This window comes from Dama dama, chromosome 5 (genome assembly GCF_033118175.1).
Source record: "Dama dama isolate Ldn47 chromosome 5, ASM3311817v1, whole genome shotgun sequence".
Lineage (NCBI taxonomy): Eukaryota > Metazoa > Chordata > Mammalia > Artiodactyla > Cervidae > Dama > Dama dama.
The window spans coordinates 90,406,015-90,428,614 of record NC_083685.1 but is presented as its reverse complement, the minus strand read 5'-3'; the positions used below and the strand labels follow the sequence as shown (position 1 = coordinate 90,428,614).

At 40.8% G+C, this 22,600-nt stretch overlaps 1 protein-coding gene and 1 non-coding gene across 4 annotated transcripts in view; one reads left to right on the top strand and one right to left on the bottom strand.

Moving 5' to 3' along the window:
* The window catches only part of FAM222B (family with sequence similarity 222 member B), a 56,006-nt gene that overhangs the window by 10,661 nt on the left and 22,745 nt on the right, over nt 1-22,600 (top strand). The window contains exon 1 of one of the 3 annotated variants that reach the window (XM_061142939.1): nt 9,659-9,900. The exons of 1 other annotated variant lie outside the window; for it this stretch is intronic. The gene's annotated coding sequence lies outside the window, so the exon portion shown is untranslated. Of the gene's footprint in view, nt 1-9,658; nt 9,901-22,600 lie in introns of those variants that run through there. One more of the 3 variants, XM_061142941.1, reaches the window with a different exon arrangement.
* On the bottom strand, nt 8,106-8,178 carry TRNAG-UCC (transfer RNA glycine (anticodon UCC)). The gene has a single exon. It is a non-coding gene; the product is annotated as a tRNA-Gly (tRNA).

The following is a 22,600-nucleotide window of genomic DNA, read 5'->3' as shown; positions in this document are numbered from 1 at the left end:
CGTCCAGCCTTTCTCATGATGTACTCTGCATATAAGTTAAATAAGCAGGTTGACACTGTACAGCCTAGACGTACTCCTTTCCCAATTTGGAACCAGTCTGTTGTTCCATGTCCAGTTCTAACTGTTGCTTCTTGACCTGCATTTTCTCAGGAGGCAGGTCAGGTGGTCTGGTATTCCCATCTCTTGAAGAATTTTCCACAGTTTATTGTGATTCACATAGTCAAAGGCTTTGGCATAGTCAGTAAAGCAGAAGTAGATGTTTTTCTGGAACTTTCTTGCTTTTTCGATGATCCAGCTGATATTGGCAACTTGATCTCTGATTTCTCTGCCTTTTCTAAATCTAGCTTGAGCATCTGGAAGTTCTCCCTTCATGTACTGTTGAAGCCTGGCTTGGAGAATTTTGAGTGTTACTTTGCTGGAGTGTGAGATGAGTGCAATTGTGTGGTAGTTTGAGCATTCTTTGGCATTGCCTTTCTTTGGGATTGGAATGAAAACTGACCTTTTGCAGTCCTGTGGTCACTGCTGAGTTTTCCAAATTTGCTGGCATATTGGGTGCAGCACTTTCACAGCTCATCTTTTAGGATTTGAAATAGTTCAACTGCAGTGCCATCACCTCCACTAGCTTTGTTTGTAGTGATGTCTACTTGAAGTCACATTCCAGGATGTCTGGCTTTAGGTGAGTGATCACACCATCATGGTTATGTGGGTCATGAAGATCTTTTTTGTATAGTTCTTCTGTGTATTCTTGCTGCCTCTTCTTAAAATCATCTGCTTCTATTAGGTCCATACCATTTCTGTCCTTTATTGTGCGCATCTTTGCATGAAACTTTCCCTTGGTATCTCTAATTTTCTTGAAGAGATCTCTAGTCTTTCCCATTTTATTGTTTTCCTCTACTTCTTTGTATTGACCACTGAGGAAGGCTTTCTTATCTCTCCTTGCTATTCTTTGGAACTCTGCATTCAAATGGGTATATCTTTCCTTTTCTCGTTTACCTTTTGCTTCTCTACTTTTCATAGCTTTTCTACTTTTCATACTGTTTGTATGGCCTCCTCAGACAACCATTTTGCCTTTTTGCATTTCTTTTTCTTGGGGATGGTCTTGATCACTGCCTCCTGTACAATGTCACGAACCTCCGTCCATAGTTCTTCAGGCTCTCTATCAGATCTAATCCCTTGAGTCTATTCATCACTTCCACTGTATAGTCGTAAGGGATTTGATTTAGGTCATAGCTGAATGGTCTGGTGGTTTTCCCTACTTTCTTCAATTTAAGTCTGACTTTGGCAATAAGGAGTTCATGATCTGAGCCACAGTCAGCTCCCAGTCTTGTTTTTGCTGACTGTATAGAGCTTCTCCACCTTTGGCTGCAAAGAATATAATCAATCTGATTTTGGTATTGACCATCTGGTGATGTCCATGTGTAGAGTCTTCTCTTGTGATTTTGGAAGAGGGTGTTTGCTATGACCAGTGCATTCTCTTGGCAAAACTCTGTTAGCCTTTGCCCTGCTTCATTTTGTACTCCACAGCCAAATTTGCTCATTACTCCAGGTGTTTCTTGACTTCCTAGTTTCTCTTTCCAGTCCCCTATAATGAAAAGGACATCTTTTTTGGGTTTTAGTTCTAGAAGGTCTTGTAGGTTTTCATAGAACTGTTCAACTTCAGCTTCTTCAGCATTATTGGTCGGGGCATAGACTTGGATTACTGTGTTATTGAATGGTTTGCCTTGGAAACAAACAGAGATCATTCTGTTGTTTTTGAGATTGCATCCAAGTACTGCATTTCGGACTCTTTTGTTGAGTGTGATGGCTACTCCATTTCTTCTAAGGGATATATTAGAGGAGTAGAAATAAGGCCGATGTGGCTTTGAATATGGTGAATGAGAGGAAGGTGGTGCAAGAAGAGGCCAGAGCAGATGACATTGACAACTCGAGTGGTCTGCTTCCTTTGGACACTTTTAAGTAGGGATATGATGTGAGTTGATTTGTAATTTTAAAAAGTTATTACTCTAGTTACTATGTGAAACTGGATTGTAGAGGGATCGAGAGTGGAGGCAAGGAGACTAGCTTACAAGGCTGTTGTGCTAAATCAGATGAGCTGATGGTGACTAGGACTGGGGAGATGGCCAAAGAGCTGTAGAAAGGTAGAAGGATTTGGGATATCTTTTGGAAGTGAAGTTGACAGGGCTTGCTCAGGGATTGTCAGTAGCCAGAGGGAGTGAGGCAGAGTGAGAAATCATGCATAGGTTCTACATTTATTGGCTGGAGAACTAGATAGGTAAATGGTGATTATTGAGATGGGTAAGACTGTGGCAGAATATATGTCAGGAATTCTGTTCTGGTCATGTCAAGTTTGAGCTGTTTGTTAGACCTGGAGCTATAGCCACCTGGAGCTATAGCATAGTTGGCTAGAAAAGCCTGGCGTTCCAGGGAGAAGTCTAGGCTGGAATTGTAGAGTCGGAGATCATCAACACGTAGATAGAAGTTGAAGTCATGGAATTCAATCAGGCGGTCGCTTAGAATGGTTTGTGTTTAGAGAAGAGAGGTCTGACAGAGGAACAGCCAGTGAGGTAGGAGGAAAACCTGAAAGAATGATGTTATGGAAGTCAAGTAAAGAATATGTAAGGAAGGGAGGAGAGCACGATATGATATCGAATGCTGTCTCAGATAAGAGCAGAGGCATACCTGTGGGGAATTTGGCAACCTAGAGATTATTGGTAATCTTGAGTAGAACTACTCATTGGAATGATGGAGACAGATGTCTGATTGTAGTGGGTGGAGGGAGCAAATGAGATGAAAAGCATTTCAGTTTTGTATGATGACATCAAGGTTTTGGGAGGCTATTTCTAAAAACCTTCTGGGTCAGTATTACTAAATCCTTATCTATTTGTATTTCAATGTGGTTATATGTTTTCATCAAAGCATTACAACTTTAGTGTTTTTGTACCATCATTTTAGGTAGATTTCTGTTTTCTAAAAACCTAGTTTAATGAGCATTACGAGCAATACACGTACACTGCTGAATGAATGAGACTGCCTTTAAGGATCAGGTTCCTGGTCTTGGAAAAGCAGACTGACTTGACCTTGGCCTTACGATACATCATTTTTCTCTGCTGTCAAATGAGGATAACAGGACCAGTTTAGCTCAGTGGGCGGTTGTGAGGCATGACTACTAATGAAAATAATTGTAAAACACTTTTGCAAGTTAAAGTGTGATATAAATGCTAAATAATAGTTCTTTATTGAGATGTTGTGAAAATTAGCAACATACTGCCTGTTAGAGCACTTAAGTTCCTTTTGAGAAAGGTGATATATTTTTATAAATACTATTTGCAGAGAAAATAGCTCAGGATTTGGGAAAAGGCTGCTATCCTAATTTCTGAAATGTAACAATAATGGAACCATGATGACACAACTTTTTATTAAAGAGATTATTGCCTAAAGGTTTATTATGCTACCATTTTAGAGGATTCATGTGACAAGAGTTTTTACCATCTTAGCTTTTTGGTTCAAGTGAGGCTGTGAGGGCCCACCCTACAGCAGTTAAAATGCTGACTGTTTAAAGGACTGGTGGGAGTGATTTATTATCTATATTTAAAATGTCACAGTCAATCAATAGAACCACTCAAAAAAAGCATTGAAAAAGCATTTTAATTTATTTTAGGCGACACCATATAGACATTTTAATGCAGGCTTAGGTGATGGCTGCAGTTAGAATTTAAAGAGGGACACGGTGCCATTTAAGGCAAAACTGGCACTCCTTGTTCCACACCTGCGTCTAAATATAGAATCAGTGGCATCATTACCTGTAATGTACTTAGAAAATGCCTGAAATTTGAATCTGATGAACTAAATTTTTCTCAGCCTCTAAAGTGGCATTAACAATGGAGGAAAACTGGGATGTGGTTCTTTTGATGTTTAAAATGATAAGGGAAATGGTTAAGCAATAGTCTGCTCAGAACTTTACCCTGCTGACAGCTCATTTGGGATCTTGTGTATTGTTTTTTTTCAGTGGTGGTAGTTTAGTTGCTAAGTCATGTCCAGTTCTTTGTGATCCCATGGACTGTAGCCCACCAGGTTCTTCCATGGGATTTCCTAGGCAAGAATACTGGAGTGGGTTGCCATTCCCCTCTCCAGGGAATCTTCCCCACCCAAGGACTGAACCTGGGTCTCCTGCATTGCAGGCAGATTCTTCACCAACTGAGCCACCAGGGAAGGCCCACCCCGCCTTTTTCTTTTCAGTGGGGACCTGTGTATTGCCAATTTGAAAACAAAGTGGTGTGAAGTTCTTAGCTTTATGTAGGTTGGAATTGAATCTTTTTTTTTTTTTTTTTAAATTTCAATTCCACAATCCATTACCTCTTTGTATCAAGGACAAGTAAAAAGTTTAGGTTTCTGTTCCTCTCTCATGGGAAGCCTGTACTTGTGTACTTGTTTTGCCGCACCCAGACATTATTTGCTTTATTTCTGCATTTGGTGTTTGGAAAGGGGGTCCCTGAATGGTCTGCTTCCCCAGCAAAGACATTTCAGTAAGTTTTCTTTCTTGGAGAAGATTTACTTATGAGGTTGTATTTAGCCTTTCTGCTACTTGCTTCCATCATCTGCTTTGCTCATTGTAAATTCAGGGATTGGCTTCAGATTCATAGGTAAACGTTCATCTTAAATTCTTATTTTAGTTCCTTCAAATTTGATTTGTGGTTGACCTACAGGTATCCATTCTGCTTAACTGTTTCTTTCCCAGAGTAGGTGTTTCACACAGCTTCTATTTTCCCTTTCAGTTGTTTCTGTTTCTTATTGACTTGTATAAGTTCTTTGCATTTTGTGGCCAATTCTTTATCGTGAATGCTGCAGATATTCTTAAGACTGTGTATAAGAAGAAAGCAGGCTATTGCATCAAATGCTTATCCCAGATGATATTTGGTTCAAATGTTTGCCTTGGTTATTTGAGCAATGGTGAGCTTCTTTTGTCTCTCTCCTTCCAAAGATGCATAGAAAAGCTCCTTCTGTCTGAAGTAAAGTGTTGGCTCTGTGTTGGTTATAATTTGCTTTTTCTGGCTGGCAGAGCCTTCTTTTTGTTTTCTGTCTTCTGACAGATTATAGGATTGTGGGGAAACAGCGTCCAGGGCTTTTTCAGGAACTGTGCCATTTTATCTACAGGAGAAGCCATTGGCTTTGGCACTAGAGGAGAATTGGCTGTGCATTTAAAGATGCCAAATCATTCTTGATTCACAAGTTTGCTGTCTCATTTTGTGTATGTGTGTGAAACTTTTTCAGGATGTTGGCTTTTACTTTTTCTACCATGTGCTGTGTTCCATCAGTATGAGAAATCAACAACTTGTTCCTTCTCTCCAACTCTCCACCCCCAATACACACAATCCAAACATCCCAAACTATAGCAAAAGATGCAGCAGTCATTTTGAGGATTAGGGAAAAATACATCACACAAAAGTTTCCATTGCCCTTTTGGTGACTTTGAGTTTTAATTCTGCTTTATCAGCTAAAGTTTTTGTCTTTCCTGTGTAGGCTTAAATTATTTAGATGGGGAAATGATTTGCCACCCAAGATGTCTCTCTGTAGAGGCTTTCCACAGGCATCGGTGGAAGCTAATTGTCAGAGTATTCTGTTTCCTAATTTGGGAAACTTAATTTGTGAAGACAGAAAACATTTAGGAAACTTGTACTTATTTATCCTCGACATACTCTTTTCAGGGGGGGTGTAGTGTAATTTATCCTGGTTTCAAATAAGAATTTTTATAATCCTGTAAGCAGTCTTAATTCCAACTGTATCTGTTACCTTCATGCTTTTAAACTGGGTACAATTGATTTTGAAACCTAGCCAACTAGATATTTTAGCAAATCTTCCACATATGTTAATGCTTCATTCTCCTACTTTCTATAGACAAGTTTACTTTATTTTATTTTATTTTAGATAATAGTTTAAAGATACTTTCTAAGTGTAGGTATTTCCATTTAAATTAAGATGGGAATATAGTTAATACGAGAATAAGCCAGTTTGAGTAATCTTGTTTGTCTAGTCTGAATGATTATATGGATACATGTTTTTTCCCTCCCTCTGCCAAGCTATCCTTCCCAAACCCACAGTCTTGCAAAAGTTGGGGTTTGATTCTCATGTGCATTCTTTGTCGTGGTAGCCTTTTTTTTTTTTTTTTTTGGTTAAACTGGTGTCTTCCTTCACTAGAGTAAGCACCTTGAAGACAGAGATTGTAGCTTATTCATTTTTTTGTCTTTGGGGTCTATAATGTTCCTGGTATGTAGGAATGCAGTAGTGGTTAGATAACATCACCAACTCAATCAACATGAATTTAGGCAAACTCAGGGAGATAGTGGAGGACAGAGGAGCCTGGCATGTTGCAGTCCATGGGGTTGCAAAGAGCTGGACACGACTTAGCAGCTGAACGACAACAAAAAGGAATGTAATAATGTGTGGTGAATGAGTGAATGAATGTGTGCCTAGTTACCTCCGATGCTTTGCGAGCCCATAGAGTGTAGCCCAGACTCTATCTATGGTGAGTCTCCAGGCAAGAATATTGGAGTGAGTTACCATGCCCTCCTCCAGGGGATCTTCCCAACCCAGGGATCGAATCCAGGTCTCCTGCATTTCAGGCGGATCCTTTAGTGTCTGAGCCACCAGGGAAACCGGAATGAGTGAATAAATGAATAAATTGAATTCCCAAATACAGTGAATGGAGTTTATACTTCCCTCTAGTGTCTGAAAGAGAAAGTGCAGCCAGTTAAAAAAAATGTTAATATCTCTCTACATTGAAATAATAGTCAAGGCATTGTCTTTTTTTCCCCCTCCCCAGATAGCTTTCACACTTGTTTTTTCAGATCTGTTCTCTTTAAGTCCAGTAAGTAATAAATTTTCTTATCAAAGTCTGTGTTCTGTCTCTTGGGTGTTTGAATTTTATAAAATGGCACTGGCAGGTCTTTATGGGGAAAAATGCCTTTTTAATTATTTGCTTATTTATTTTTTAACAACAAAGATTTTTTTCCTTTGCCATTATGGTTTATTACAGGATATTGGATATAGTTCCCTGTGCTGTATCAGTATGACCTTGTTGTGTATTCATTCTACATTTAATAGTTTGCATCTCCTAATCCCACATTCCCAGTCCATCCCTCCCCTCTGCCCTCCCCCTTGGTAACCTCAAGTCTGTTCTCTATGTCGGTGAGTCTATTTCTGTTTTGTAAATAAATTTACTTGCATATTTTAGATGCATGTATAAGTTGTGTGGTATTTGTCTGTTTCTGACTTACTTCACTTAGTATGATAATCTCTAGGTCCATCTGTGTTGCTGCAAATGACATTATTTCATTCTTTTTCTGGCCAAGTAGTATTCCATTGTTTATATATATATCACATCTTCTTTATCCCTTTATCTGTAAATGGACATTTGGGCTGCTTCCTTATCTTGCCTATTGTACATAGTGCTGCTGTGAACATGGAGAGGAGTGCGTGTATCTTTTCAAATTACAGTTTTGTCTGGATGTGTGTCCAAGAGTGGAATTACTGGATCATATGGCAACTCTCAGTTTTAGCTTTTCAAGGAACCGCCATACTCTCTTTCCTCCATAGTGGCTTCTACATGCTTACCAACAGTGTAGGACGATTTCGTTTTCTCCACATCCTCTCCAGCGTTTGTTATTTGTAGACTTTTTAATGGCCATTCTGATCAGTGGTACAGTCTGTTGGTTGCAAAGAGTCAGACACAGCTGTGTGACTAACACTATGGAGAGTTGTAACTGTTTTCGTGCTTTTGAGGATTTTTGGTTAGTTCAGATGTATTTGGGGAGGGAATAGATTCATTAGCTAATCTGGGACACTTTTGTGGGCAGTATTTATTTATTTATTTATTTGTGGGCAGTATTTAAATATTTTCATGCTTAGTTCTTTTTATCTGGAACCTAGTCTCTGAGACTAATGAAGTTTCTCCAGAAATCTGTTTAAGCCCAAGCCTTTCAATTTGGGTTAGAAAAAAGGGCTGGCTTTCTTTTTAATGTTTTTATTTGGCTGCACTAGGTCATAGTTGCGGCATGCAGGATATTTAGTTGCAGCACCTGAGCTCTTAAGTTGTGAAGTGTGGGATCTAGTTCCCTGACCAGGGATCGAACCTGGGCCCCCTGCATTGGAAGTGCAGAATCTTAGCCCCTGGACCACCAAGGAAGTCCCAAGAGTGAGTGAGTGAAAGTTGCTCAGTCGTGTCTGATTCTTCAGCCCTTGGAATTCTCCAAGCCAGAATACTGCAGTGGGTAGCCTTTGCCTTCTCCAGAGGATCTTCCCAACCCAGGGATTGAACCCAGGTCTCCCACACTGCAGGTGAATTCTTTAGCAGCTGAGCCACAAGGGAAGTCCCAAACTGGCTTTTAAGTAGGTATGACACACAGCTCCTTTTCCCTCTTCCCAGAACACTGAGGTTCATATATATATGAAATGCTTTGAGCTCCACGTAAGAAAAGGCTACTTAACTTTATTTTTTAAATTGTATTAGCACTTGGGAACTAAGTGGGCTTGTAGAATGTGGTGTGGACACTTAACATTAGTTGCAAGAACTTTGTGGACAAAAATGACAGTGTAGGTAATAACTTGCCTTCCGCATTCCTGCTTTATTTTTCTTAAATGAACCGTTTCTACTGCTTCACCACTATACCTAAGGAAATATTCTACAATCTTTGGCATATTCCATCCCAGCAGTGCTAGGTTTCTAACACTGACATTAGTGATTGAAGTGTTGATGCAACCTGCCAGTTATGCGGAAGCCTGGCTATTGCTGAGTTTTTTCTAATATTAGGTGTATGGCTTGAACAGGACTTAGATGTTTGTTTCCTAATTGTGCTGAAACCTGCTGAGGGAGTGGTTTGCTTGGGTTTAATTGGATGTAGATGACTTGCATCTGAGCTGGGTTGGATCCAGGTGTGTGTGTGTGTGGGGGGGGGACCCAGGTGTGTGTGTGTGTGTGTGTGGTGTCCAGGTGTGTGTGTGGTGTGTATGGTGTTTGTTGCAGGTGATTTACTGTATCCCTTCTCCCAGCGCACCAACTTCCAGATAAATACCTTCCCAATATGCGTCCTCCTCCCACCTTAATTTCTGCGTCATGGGAAGCAGGAGTTTCAGACAGGGTGGATTGCTGTGTGCACCTGATCTAATATGCAAACCTGAATCTATGCACGGTTATGAGGGAGTGCAGTTGATTAGTCTGAGAAAAGAAGGGCGAGGCAGAGGCTTGGGGGAGCATCTTTTTGCTGTCGAAGGTCTCCGGATGGCTCTTGCTATGCAAGTCTGAGGCACTGAGGGAGGTACTGCCTGGATGGGGGTCACTCCTCACACCCAGGCAGGGCGGGGGCGGGGGGCGCAGGGGAAGGGGCTTGGCATCACCTGGCCCAGCTGCGGGCTGCTGGGCTGCCGGCTTTGGGGTGGGGGCCTGGAGCGAGGGGGCAGCTCTAACAAAGAGGAGCCGTGCCGGGGCCGGGGCGGTGGGTGGCTGGCCTATCCCGGGCGGCTGACCTCCCAGTGGGCCTCCGCAGTTGGCTGTCGGGTGAGTCGCTCTGCCGGCTCCCTGGCTCGCCATTGGCTGTGCGGACTGGAGGGGGCTCGCGGAGGGCCGGGATGGAGTTGAGGGGGCGGGGCTGGCTTCCGGCGGCGAAGGGGAGCGAGCGGCAGCCGGCTGGGGGAGGGGGTGTCGGCGCGCCGCGGAGTGCTGCGCTCGGAGAGCCTGGCACCCGGAGCAGCCGCCTCCCCCTCCCCCTGCCAGGACCGCTAGAAACCCCTTCTCTTCCGTCCTCCGGGTCTGGGGCCGAGGAGGGCTGAGCTGCCCCAGGCGGGCGGGGCGGAGCCCGGAGCCCCACCGAGCGCTGCGGAGCGAACCTCACCTCCCTTCCAGGGCTCAAGGTGTGTGTGCTTTTTGTAACCGACCCCGACTTCAGCCGACTTAACCTTGTGAGAAAAGGGGAAATGGAATGGGAAGTAAGAGCTCCACGTTTAATCAGTTTATTTTTATTTTCTAATTCTGCCGTTCATTCTTCTTTCCCTCCCTTCATCTCACCCCTGCAGCTGGGTAAGGAGACTCAGGACTCTCTTTTTACTGATGTGTAGATGTCTGTCGCGTAGTAAAATGAACAGAGAAGAAAAGAGGAGCCCTTTCTTGTTTGGCATCTGATGCAGTAAACCGGAAAAAAAAAAAAAAAAGGACAGGCTAGGATAGGAGTGGGGTTTTGAAACTGTTCTGCATCCGTGTCCATTAAGGCTGTCTTCAACATTTTCCTACTTGGGACTGCCTTAATCAGCAAAAAGAGTCTGAAAATGAAGGAGGTGCTAGTGGAAAGAGGGATCAGCCTCCGTCGGATGGTGGTTAAAGGAAATCCTGATAGTTGTTAGCGGTTAACTCTGCTGAAGTCGCTCTCCCGGTACAGTGTCACCGGCTTTGTGTAGGACTCAGCCCTGTTGGAGAAACCTAGCTTGAGCAAGCAAACTTCCCTTACCGTTACTGAAACTTAAAAGTCTCATATTTTTCTCCATCTGTATATTTCTCATTCACAGACTCTCAGAGGGATTAGTTTCTGTCGTCAAAAACCAAACTTTAAACAAATCCAGATGAATTTTAAGTCGTTAATTTTTTTAAAGCACCCCCTCATGAATTCAGGTGGCTGTATCATTACAATTTATATTTATGTTTTGAGTTCGTTTGCTTCTACAACTTATGGATCCCTTCTTCCTGAAGGACAGTTCATCTTTGACCAAAATCAGGAACCTCTTTATCGGTTTTTAATAGAGAGGAAAGACATCAGTTGAAGAGGGAAAACTCAGAATTTATGATGGCAACAAAGGGTGTGTGTGTGTTTTCAGCGGCATTGTTCATGGTAAACTTGCTTTAACTGGGCATTTTCACCAAAAGTGTTTGGACCAGATTTATCCTAATGTTGATTAGAAAAGAGCTAGAATGCCAGAAGGGATGCATGTCCATTTTTTGGCAGCACTTTTGTAAATATTAATTGAAATGTTGAGAGTTCATTCTTGTAAGCTGGGTTCAGTTTCCAGAAATTGTTCTAACTGGAGTTCAGTTTTGAAGATAGAATTGATATGCTGGAGCTCTTTTAGTTTTAAGATGGATTAATGTTTCTTCTTTGCATTGGTTTATTTTTATCTCTAATCAATAAGGAGCAGTTTGGGGTAAAAGCAAATATGATAAATAATAGAGATAATGGGGTAGGAAATTGGTTCAGTTGTGGAAACTTACTAGGAATCAGGAAACTTATTCTAGTTTTTTTTTTTTTTTTTTAATCTGAAGCAGCCTTAGTACAGAGTTGTGCAAAAAAAGTAGATTCATAGTAAACCTTTGTTAGATTTTGGGTTTTTAGTTTATTACCCATTTATCCCTTAAGACTCCATGAATCACATTTAAATTGAAAGGCAGAGCGAATACCCCCAGATGTTCTCTTACCCAACTTGTTACTGAGAATAAACTGTTAAAAATCACTTTGAAGCTTTGGCAGCTAGCTATTGTATAAAACAAAGTGCACTTTGATGTCTAAACTATATGGTAAGCTGAGAAAGTGACAAAATCCACTTGGAGGCCATGTTAAAGCATATACCACCACTCCTACTTGCTTCTACTAATAACCTCCTATTTGATATCTAGGTGTTATTTTTTGCCTACTCATGAGTGAGCAGCTAATACAGCTTTGTAAAGTTACGTTACACTTTGCTCACTTAATGTTTTTACATTTCTATTTTCTTGACAGATTTGTGTAATCTATATTTTGCACGGTGCAGTGATTTCCCCAAAGAATTTTCCCCAGGAGACAAAAGGCTATGTATAGAACTAATGATAGGTGTGTATCTATACTGATCTCCAGGTATCATTTAAGGAGGATGGAAATTCAGATTTGGTCATTTGCGAGGAAACAATTATATGAAGCCGTGATATCCCATAATCTCTTAAGTTAAGGGGACATGGTGCTGTTGAGGTTCAGTTCGCTGATTTTTCTTTAGCAATCTGTTTTTATCCTGCTTATTTCTGTGAGTCACAGCTTAGGATTTTTTTTTTTTTTTTAAGAGTGCCCTATATTCTCTCTAAAGGGAGACGCAAGCCCAATCCCCCATTCACATCTGAAGTATAAAATGATTCCCTTGAGAAGGTGAAGGAAAAGATTGGACCCTTGGCGTTGTTTGATTCTCATGATAATCAGCTTGAGTGTTGTCAGGTTTGAAACTAGGAAAGACTTGCTCAAGGTGAGAAAATATTAGAGGCAAAAAGACCTAGGAATGTTGCAGTGTGGGAGACTCATTTAGAGACAATGAATGCATTCATATGGAGATGTGACTGGTGGTAGTTTTTAGCTATTCAGCTTTGTCAGTCAGGTGTCTGAGACAATATTTTGTGTGTGTTTAAGCACAACCCCCTCCCCCAAGGGTTGACTTTTGGAAGCTGAGTCTTTTAAGGAAGTTGTTTGCTGTCTGAATCCAGAGGGTAGAGGACTTGGTGGAGTCTGTTATCTGTTTATGGCTTAGATAAGGACATGGAATTGATTGCTGGTGAGTTACTGAACTCTTCCTAATGAATGGTTGCTAGGCAAAGTGCATCTCAATCAGTTTAATCCTTCATAGTTTACAGGTCTGCTCTTGGTGAGGGCCAGAGCTGTCTTTCTAATGGTACTGCCCTTTAAGAATCCTGTTGGATGTGCATACATGTTGCTCAGTGGTCGAAGAAAAACAAAAAGACTAGAAAAACTAATGTGTCTCATTTCATCCATCTAAAATAACAGCTTTTAGTAACCTGGGTCAGCATTGTCATTAACTTCTCTCCTGGATCAGGTGGTGGGGTGGGGTTGCTCTCCAGTGTTAAGATAACCACTGTTTGATTATCTTTGGGTTTGTAACTAGTAAGGCAGGGAACTAATACATTCATTTTGGAAACAGGCCAGTGATAACACTGCCCTTGGGCCTGGATGGATGGAAAAATAGGACAGAGTAAACAATTGAGGGCATAAATAATGAATCTTCCAACTGAGCCCTGGGAGAATGAAGGAGATTATCCTCAGAGCTGTTCAATCTGGCGGTGAAAGGGGAAGAGTCCACTGAATTAATTACCCTGACTGTGTTTGATACTGTGCTTATTATGGGATTGTTAGAGCCATTCAAAATAGAGTTGCCTTTTAGATATAAACTATTAATCCATCTTTTTGTTTTTGCTTTGTTTTTGTAAGCCAAACACCCAAATAGCTCATCTGTTTTCTTAGAATCCAGGCCTTTGCTCCCTCCCCCAACTTTGTCCTCTGTGTTAGCATTCTGTGAATAATGGACAGTCCTTTTGTTTGGCCATATCTTAGAATTTTGCTTAATTAGTGATTTCATTATCTGTAAATATATATAGTAATAGAAGAGAGAAGCTGAGCCTGACTTAAAGGAATTAGGAATTATTTGGTACCTTGAGTACATATTATACTTTGAAATTAAATGTGGGGTTGTAGGGAATAATTACATAACAACTCATAAAAGGTTAAGACAAGAGTTCCTTCAGCCCAAGAATCCTTTCCAGTATTAACATAAATATTTTTACTTTTGGATTAGTTTTCATCCAGTGAATTAAATAAGCAGTCTCTTAGTGGTCTCAGCATTTCTCTGAGGTTGGTAAAACTAATGCCTCAAGAATGTCTAAATAACTTAGAAAATGATTTAGTAGTGAAGCCAGACCCAGAGCCAAGGTCTCGGAATTCTTCCCTCCTCTGAATCTAGTATGTTTGATTCTCTTCTTCAAGAACTCCTTTCAGGGTCCCTATTTGAAATGATTGAAAGTTTCACGTCTCTGCCCTGAGAAGCTGTTTTTATTTCTGTACTTGTGAAGAGAATCCAAAGACCCAGGATGCCATTATCAATCAAGAGAAGGAGGAACGTTCAAGATGAGATGCTGGAAGAATGATAGAGATACAAAGGAGAGGCCAAGTTGAAGTTTTATTACATTTTGTCCTGATGGGTGAGTGGGGAGAGGGAGCGGGGATAGCCACACTGGCTGACTAGGTCACGTGTAGTCATAGACGGAGTTTGTTTCATGTGAGACCAGCTGGAAAGGGCAGGAGGCACCTTTACCAACAGGCAGGGAGAACTCTAATAGCTAAGGATTCATTCTTGATCAGAGAATACAGTCAGTTCTTGATTATTCATGCAGAAAGGCAAACAGGCAAAGTATAGACAAGTCCAAAGATATTCATAGGCCATATTTTTAAGCAGTAGCTTTAACTTCCTCTGCTTTTTAACTGCAGTTTTCCAGCTGAACAAACTGATTATGTTTCTTTGTCTGATCATTCAGGAGCCAAGTAGGTGAGGTTGCCACCAGCTTGGTTTAAGCTCAGTTTTGTATCCTTGAGACGGTTTGTTTTAGTATTTTAAGACTTGACCCTTGTTATAGGACCTAATTATACCAAGGTCCTCTGGAGAACTGAGATTTTCCAGGTAAATTGTAGATAAACTAACCCTTGACACTGGCATGTTTCCTTTGTTGGTGTCTTCTTGTCCCACAGATAGGCAAATCGCTCATCCTGTATGGACAGGCTGTAGGTAGTCAAGCCAAAGAAGAACTATTACCAAAGTAAACCCCTCTTCTAACACTGGGCTCTGTGGATTCTCCTCATCGGAGCTGTTGGCTGAAATCCATGTACACATTGGGTTGTGATCAAAGAAGTACTATCAATTATAAATTCAAAACTGAGGATTGCTTTAAGTGCTGTTTGGTTGGAAAATGTCTTCCCTCCCCACCCACCCCTTGCTTTTGTTGTTGTTGAAGATCAGCTGAATATTCCAATAAATTTAAAAGGCAAGGTTTCATAACCAATCGCCACTTCTTGGCACTCAGCAAAGTGGTTTTGAGGATCAGTTGCTGATCTGAGTGAAAATCAGATTTTATGCCACTTGCAGAATTGGAGTGATTTACTCAGCATCAGTGTTGCTTCAGAGGGGAATCATAAGCAATTATTAGTCACAACTTAATTCCCCCCCCCCAAAAGTTATAGTACTACCACTGGCATTTCATTTATCAATTACAATATAAAGGGTAGGACTTAATCAGTTTTAAAAGGAAAGGGTATCAAGACTATGAGAAGTTGAAGGCAGCTCATCCCAGATCACAGTGTATCAATGGAAAAGGCATGTTCCCTGGGTTCCTGAATGGACCTTCTGGATCACCCATCTATGCAGCTGAAAGTAGTTTTACTATAATGAACACGTTAGTTTTGTAGCCGTGAAGGCACTGGTTTGGCATTTGCTTATCTTATGCTCCCAGAACCTCTTGCATTCAACAGAAAGTGGGCCCGATGGATTAATGATGACTCTATATCTTGGTTTTGACCTGTCCTGGCAGGTGTTACTGTGCATTCACTAAAGTCGTTTACTGAGGATTTTAGTACTTAGGCTTCATTCAATCCTTGTGAGGTATGTTATGATTGGAGTGTGATACTGTGTTGGGATATCTCCCCAGAGAGGTGAAAGGAACCTTTCCTCTTAAGAGAAGTGCTTTGCCTATTTCCATAGTCTGTGGGAAAATTAAGTTGGAACAAGTTGCTTTTCCAGCAAGCTATGTATTTTAATTTTGGTTTCTTCTCCAAGCTGAACAAGTGTCCCAACTGAAAACTGTTGTTCTTACCTTTCACAGTATGTTCTGGGGAGACTCCTGAGTGCACCTGGAAGTGAGATGCTGGTGCCACTCCAGGCTGCACACCAGTTTTGTAGCTCTTTAAAATTCTGTTTGTACCAACTCCCTCCATCCTCCTGTGTATCCACACCTGCTCATCTTTCAGCTCTCCACGACTAGTTAAAAAACTATCAAGTTAGCCGGAAAGTTATTTCATTTCCCTATAAGATGTAATGGAAAACCTAAATGAACTTTTTGGCCAGCCCTTTACCTGCCACTGCTCATGCAGGGAAATGCTGCTGCTGCGTCGCTTCAGTCGTGTCTGACTCTGTGCGACCCCATAGACGGCAGCCCACCAGGCTCCACCGTCCCTGGGATTCTCCAGGCAAGAACACTGGAGTGGGTTGCCATTTCCTTCTCCAATGCATGAAAGTGAAAAGTGAAAGTGAAATCACTCAGTCATGTCCGACTCTTAGTGACCCCATGGACTGCAGCCCACCAGGCTCCTCCGTCCCTGGGATTTTCCAGGCGAGAGTACTGGAGTGGGGTGCCATTGCCTTCTCCCAGGGAGATGCTAGTCTTTATTAAACTCATTGCACCCAGCAGCAGTCTTTGTATGTGTGTGCACAGTAGTGGGCTTTGGGCTTCCGTTACCTTCTTACATTATTTCTTCAGGAATATTTCAGCATTACAGAAACAAAATTTTACTCTTTAAAACAAGTTGAATAAATTGCTTTTTATTAAATGTACAAGTGCTGGAGAAGGAAATGGCAACCCACTCCAGTATTCTTGCCTGGAAAAGTCCATGGACAGAGGAGCCTGGCGGGCTGAAGTCCATGGGATTACATGACTGAGCATGTGTGCACGAGGGTGGAGGGAGATGGGTTGGTAGCAATAAAGTGGTAGAACTGAAAAAAATAAAAATAAATAAATGTACAAGTGCCTAAGAGTTAAACTTGAGAGTGGGGGGCGGGGAGAGACTATTTTAGCAATTAAACTAGTTATAGTTTAATTGCTAAAAAAAAAATCTCTTATGTAATTAAAAGCTGTACTGCTGCCTTGTGCTGAAACCAGCAGGTAGAAAGCATGGTGGAAACTGTAGTTCCTCAGTGAGGACCACACTCTGCGTTTGCTACTTAAAGTTGCTGCCCCATCCAGGCCCCCTCATCCCCTTACACTACTTCATTCGTTTTCTCCATAGCATTTCTCATCTTCTAATAGTCTGTGTCCCTTACCTATTTGTTGGTCTGATCCTCCCACTTGACCTCATGTACAAAGGGAAGTATCATAAAGACAGAAGTTTTTGTTTGTTTGTTCATTGCTGAGTCCCTAGCTTCTGGAGCAGTACCTTGCTACATAGTAGGTGCTCAGTAAATATTGGTATCAAATAATTGGAGGAGGTAATCTTTAATAGAATAGATATCTAGGAATTGGAATGACGGGAAGAGAATATTATGTTCCTGGAGCTAGTATTAAATTAGGGATTGGATTACTTAACTACTTTAAAGGAAATAACATTTTTGAAAAAACTCAAGGATTGAGTTTTAATAATTGGGATTAATTGAGTTTTAATAATTAGGGTTAGTTATCCTAGATTAGAGAAATGATAGACATTTTATAGTATGTAAATATGAAGGAACATTGAATGAAGATAGATGACTAGCTCTTATTCATCTCGAAGAGAGCAGAGAAATAGGCTGAAACTTCTGAACAACGAAAATAAAACATGGAGAAGAATTTACTGATTCTGAGAATAAACGTTGGAATAGGTAACCAAAGAAGGATGGTTTCTCAGAATGGATTTTTCAGCACTGGTACCATATTGGAGGCAATGGTGAGACTGGAAAAGAGCACAGAGCCAGGAGTGAGAAAATCTGGTTGTAGTCCAGGCACTTACTAGCTTTTCCTAGTTTTTCTGTGAAAATGGCACTAATGATTCCTGCCTAGTCGATCTCATAAGGCATTTGAGCAACTCAAGTGAGAGAATCAGTATGAAAGCACTTGGAAAACTGTATACCTCTCTACAAATGTAAGCAGTTATTAATGATTTTACAAAATGATTTAGATTCTTGGCATCTGAAAGTTGAATTTAGTGGTCATTTTTAGCTACTGAAAATAACTCTTTTTCCGTCACTCTTAATGAATGGGTCATTGCTTTTGCTTCAGCGTTTCTAGTGCTGTGCCACTGTTGAACAAGCTCAAATTATTGTTTATGTTCATCTGAAATTGCCTATCTTCAGAGTTTAATTTATTAACCTATTTTTGATCTTTGGAGCTCAGAGATAAAGCTGCTCCCTCATTTGTATGACAGCCCTCCTGTGACACCTTTATTTGAAATCTTCATCATTTCTCACCTCGAAATCACTATAGCCACTTAACTGACTTGTGCCATCTCCCATTTGTCTTTCACACTTGCAGCAGATTTATTTAAAATAGACATCTGATCATGTTACTCTCTTTAAAACCTGTTCCTATCTCTCGTGGTTTCAGGATAAAGTCTGACATTAGCCTAGCTAATAATAGTTACAACTACCATCATTGAGCATAGACACTGTACTGAGCACTTTATAAATATAATTTCGTTTAATCATTATAGTTACTCTATATGATGTCAGGGCTGCTTTTCTGCTAATTTACTTTTAATCTGCTCTTCTGTCCCTCTTGTGTGAAATATAAGGGTCTTCATAATTTAACACGTCAGGCTCATCTCCCAAGTTTAGCCCATACATCCAACACTCTCCTCATCTCAGAATACTTGTGGTTCCCCAAACAAGTTGTTTAGTTTTACAACTGCATGCCTTTCGTTATGCTGGTTTTCTCTGTCTAGAGTAGCCTAACTGTCTCAATCCAGTAAATTCTTGCTCAGCCTTCAATGACCCGTATTGTTTTCTCCCATCTTTATAATTGTTTACTGTAGGTATTTTTTTCATTATTTTTGTTTTGAAACAACTCTGATTTCCTTCCTCCCTTCATTCCTGCTTGTCTGTCTTCCTTTCTTGAGGTATAGTTGTTAATACAATGTTATGTTAGTTTCAGGTGTCCAGCAATGATTTTTTTTAAATATATATATTTATTTGGCTGCACTGGGTCTTAGTTGCGGCATGTGGGATCTCGTTCTCTGATCAAGGATCAAACCTGGGCCCTCTCCTGCATTGGGAGCAAGGAATCTTAGCCATTGGACTTCTAGGAAGGTCCCCCAACATAATGATTTGATATTTGTATACATCGTGAAATGATCACATTAATCACATATCTCATCAGGGATTTTGTCTGCCATATTTGTATTCCTAATACATAGTACCACTACTGCCATAGTGCCTGGTGCATCATAGGTGCCTGATGAACAAATGAATGAATGGCATTCCTAGTAAGTGCTCTTTTGTTCAGGTTAAACTCTTATTTCACTTTACTATCTGTGTTACAGTTTCTAGGTACCTCTCTTACATCCTAGCCAAGCTGTTCTTAGGCTTTTCATATTTCACATCAGAAAATGTTGTATTTTGATGACTAGAGGAAGTAAACTGCAACCTTCCAAAATAACTTATATTGAAAAGTGTACCAAAGGGACAGGTGGTCTAGCTGCTTCCTCAGGGAAGGTTCTCATTGCATTAATTTCTCTAGCCACCTCCTTACCAGGATGGAGCCCCAGCCACCTAAGAAAAAATAAGCAGACAGAGCGCTTTGTACTTGTTTTTCTCTTTTACCCTCTGTCACCTCAGGAAATTACTGCCTTCTGCCCACTTTACAGGTCATTGTAGATATAAAGACCACAGTTTTCCCCTTCTGTTATGAGTGGCTACCTAAGACTGCATAATACCCCTAGGAGTCTTAGTCCCTTGGGCTGTAGACAGAATTGAAAGGCAGAAGGCCTGATACTAATTCCAGGGGAAAGGGCACAGTTCTTGTCCAGAATTGAAGGCAGGATGAGTTGGACAGCAGGAATCTATCAATTCCAGAGTTCATTCAGAAGCAATTTAATCTTTGCTGTTGAAGTAGATCAGCAATGCCATTTGCCTGTCTAAAAATGAGATTACCCAAGGATTCTCTTAGAAGAAGATAAATTATTTGTGTAACAGTAGCTCCTGGCCTTGCATAATGTCTCTTCGTCTTATACCACATGCTAGTGGTACAGGGGGCGTCTCGTGTATGGTGCTGGGGTGCAGAGATCAGGCCACAGTGTTTTGCTTAGGGCATCTGGGAGAAATTTAACAATTCTCAGCAACTCTCAGCCTAATGGGCTTGGTTATTGTTAAAATCCATCTTTATCAAAGGAAGCATTGGTTAATGATTTTTCTCTTGGCCTAACATGCCTGGGCATTAGCTGGAATTGCCTCGTGATTTGCAGTGGGGAAGCCATGAGAGCAATTTCTTGTTTGTCCACAAATTAGCATTAGCAGTTTCATTTGCAGATTGAAGGAGCAGGAGGAGTGGGCCCTTCGCCAATTGCCGCTTCCCTCTGACTAGGGCGTTAGTTCAGTTATGTCCAATTAACTTTTATTGCAGATAGTGGTGATAATTACTTGCAAGTCAGTTTTTTGGCTGCAGTTATCCTAAGGCTGAAGTATGAACTTGATGGATTTTAATAACCAGAGTGACACATTTCGCTCTCCCCCCCTCCCCCGCCCCCCGCCACTGCAGTTACTTCTTTTTCCAGACTTCTCTTAAAGAGGAGGTCAAACCATTGTAAAAATCCATCTCAGAATTAAAGCATACTGTCCTTTTGAAGAGCTGTGTAGGATCATATTTTAAAAGAATCTATTAAGAACAGCCTTAATGGCTTTTTATATTCTGAGATCATACCCTTGAGTTCATTGCTGCTTAGCCTGGGAGAATAGACCGAGATGGAACTAAATGTCATTCATAGCAGTATGTGCTTGTTGTAAGATTACTGTAATTGGCAAGGTGCATTTTAGTCCTCTGCTTGCATCGGAAATTCTCTTCAGAGTGCAAAAGAAAACTTTTGAGCACTTTTAAAATCAGTAGGACACTGAGGATACGTTTCTTAATGAGCTCTGTAGGAATTTCAGTTTGTGATTTTAATAGAAAGTTGCATAATATATTTGGAAACAATCCTTGCTATGTAGAAAAAGAAGGAAGAAACAAAAGAAAATAGTTTGTTTTTCTCTAAAGATGGTGAAGTTCCTTTACTGTTTCCTTTTCTCTATTGCTGTTTGATGATTATCCTGAATATGCTTGTAAGCAAAATTTTCTCTCTTTAACATGAGAAGACCGAAGCTGATTCCAGCTCAGGTTGTCCCTAGGTCTCCAGGTGACTTGCTGCGGCTTTCATTTTGGATGTCGTTCACCTTCGTGTCCTTTGTTGCTAGGCTCTCTTCCCAAGGGCCTGTCAGTCGCCTTAGGTATAGTCATGGATGTGGCTGCGTAAAATTTCTGTTAAGGATAAATTGCCAAGGAGTGCATTTTAAGAGTCTGCTTTTCTTGGCAGCCCAGGGGTAGGACGCTGCACTTTCACTGCCATTGGTCTGGGTTCAACCCCTGATGGGGAAGTAAGATTCCACAGGCCTCGTGGTCAGAAAAAAAATAAGGGGGAGAGTTCATGGCTGCTTGGAGCCAGGCTGTAGTATAGTTGTTCCTCCTCCAAAACTTCCGTAATCACCCTAAATAAGAAAGAAGAGGAAAGGATGAGTGATAAACATCATCTTTGTACTGCTTCAAAGCTCTTCATTGATTGTTACTGAAAACCTTTCTGCTGTAGAATATCTAAGACTCTGCCTGCCAGCTGCCATTGGTGTGAAAGTGGAGAAGCTGGTAATAGTTGCTACATTTCAGGAAGTCTGGAGATAAAGCTTATGATGTTATTTGAAACTTTTTATATAGTGGGAGGAAAGAGTAAAAACCATGTTCCACTCCAGAAGGTTTAAGAAGGTCTTCCCTTGGAGCATAGGGGAGTTATATGTGTTTATAACGAAGGGCCTTAAAAAAACTCTTTATTAAAAACATGAACTTGATGGGGATGTTAGCGAATGCCAGGCCTGAAGAAAGGAGGATCATTAATAGTGCCTCCTTCAGGATAAGACATTTCTTTTGGAATCTTTCTAAGGATGAATTTCTCCTCTGGGTAGGAGAATTGCGTGAATGCCACTTAGGGGAAGGACTGCCAGAACAGAGTTGAGGCTGGGAGAGAGTTGTAAGTGCAGACACAGGAGAAAATATTATTCAGATAAATCTTGAAAAGAAATTAGAAGTTGATGAGGCAGAAAGATACAGGAAACCTATTCCCGACGGCAAGAACCCCAGTGTCAGTACTCACCAATTCAGAGTTGGGTCACCTGCGTTAAAACACAGTGAGAATGGTTTCAAACAGACCACACTCTTCAACTCTTCTTTTTGATCTCCTACCCTCCTTCAGATTTCAGCACTGCTATCTTGGTTATTTTTGGTTTGTTTGTTTGTTTTAACAATTTAATAAAAAAAATTCAGAAACAATCTCAAATTTATAGAAAAGTTGCAAGTACAGTGCAAAGAGTATTTTTCTTCCTTGAATCATTTGAGGGTAAGTTGCTCACTTTATTCCTCATCATCCCTGAATACTTTAGTGGTTTTTGTTTTTTTTTTTTAACACTTTAGTTTTTGCAAAGAACATTCTCCAACATTAGCACAATGGAGCCATCAAAATCAGGAAGTTAATGGTGACAACATTACCACCATATAATTCTCAGCACCCCCCCTTAAATGTTGCTAGTTGTACCAGTAATGCCCTTTATTACAAAAAAGATCATACCTTGCGTTTCTTTCTTTGTCTTCTTGGTCTCCTTCAATCTAGAACAATTTTTCAGGCCTTCTTTGACATTCATGACCTTGACAACTACCAACAGTTGTTTTGTAGAAAGTCCTCAATTTGGGACTGTTTAATGGTTCCTCATGTTTAATTTAGGTTGTACATCTTCAGCAGGAATACCACAGGAATGATGCTGTGTTCTTTACTGCATAATTTTCAGAAATGCAGAG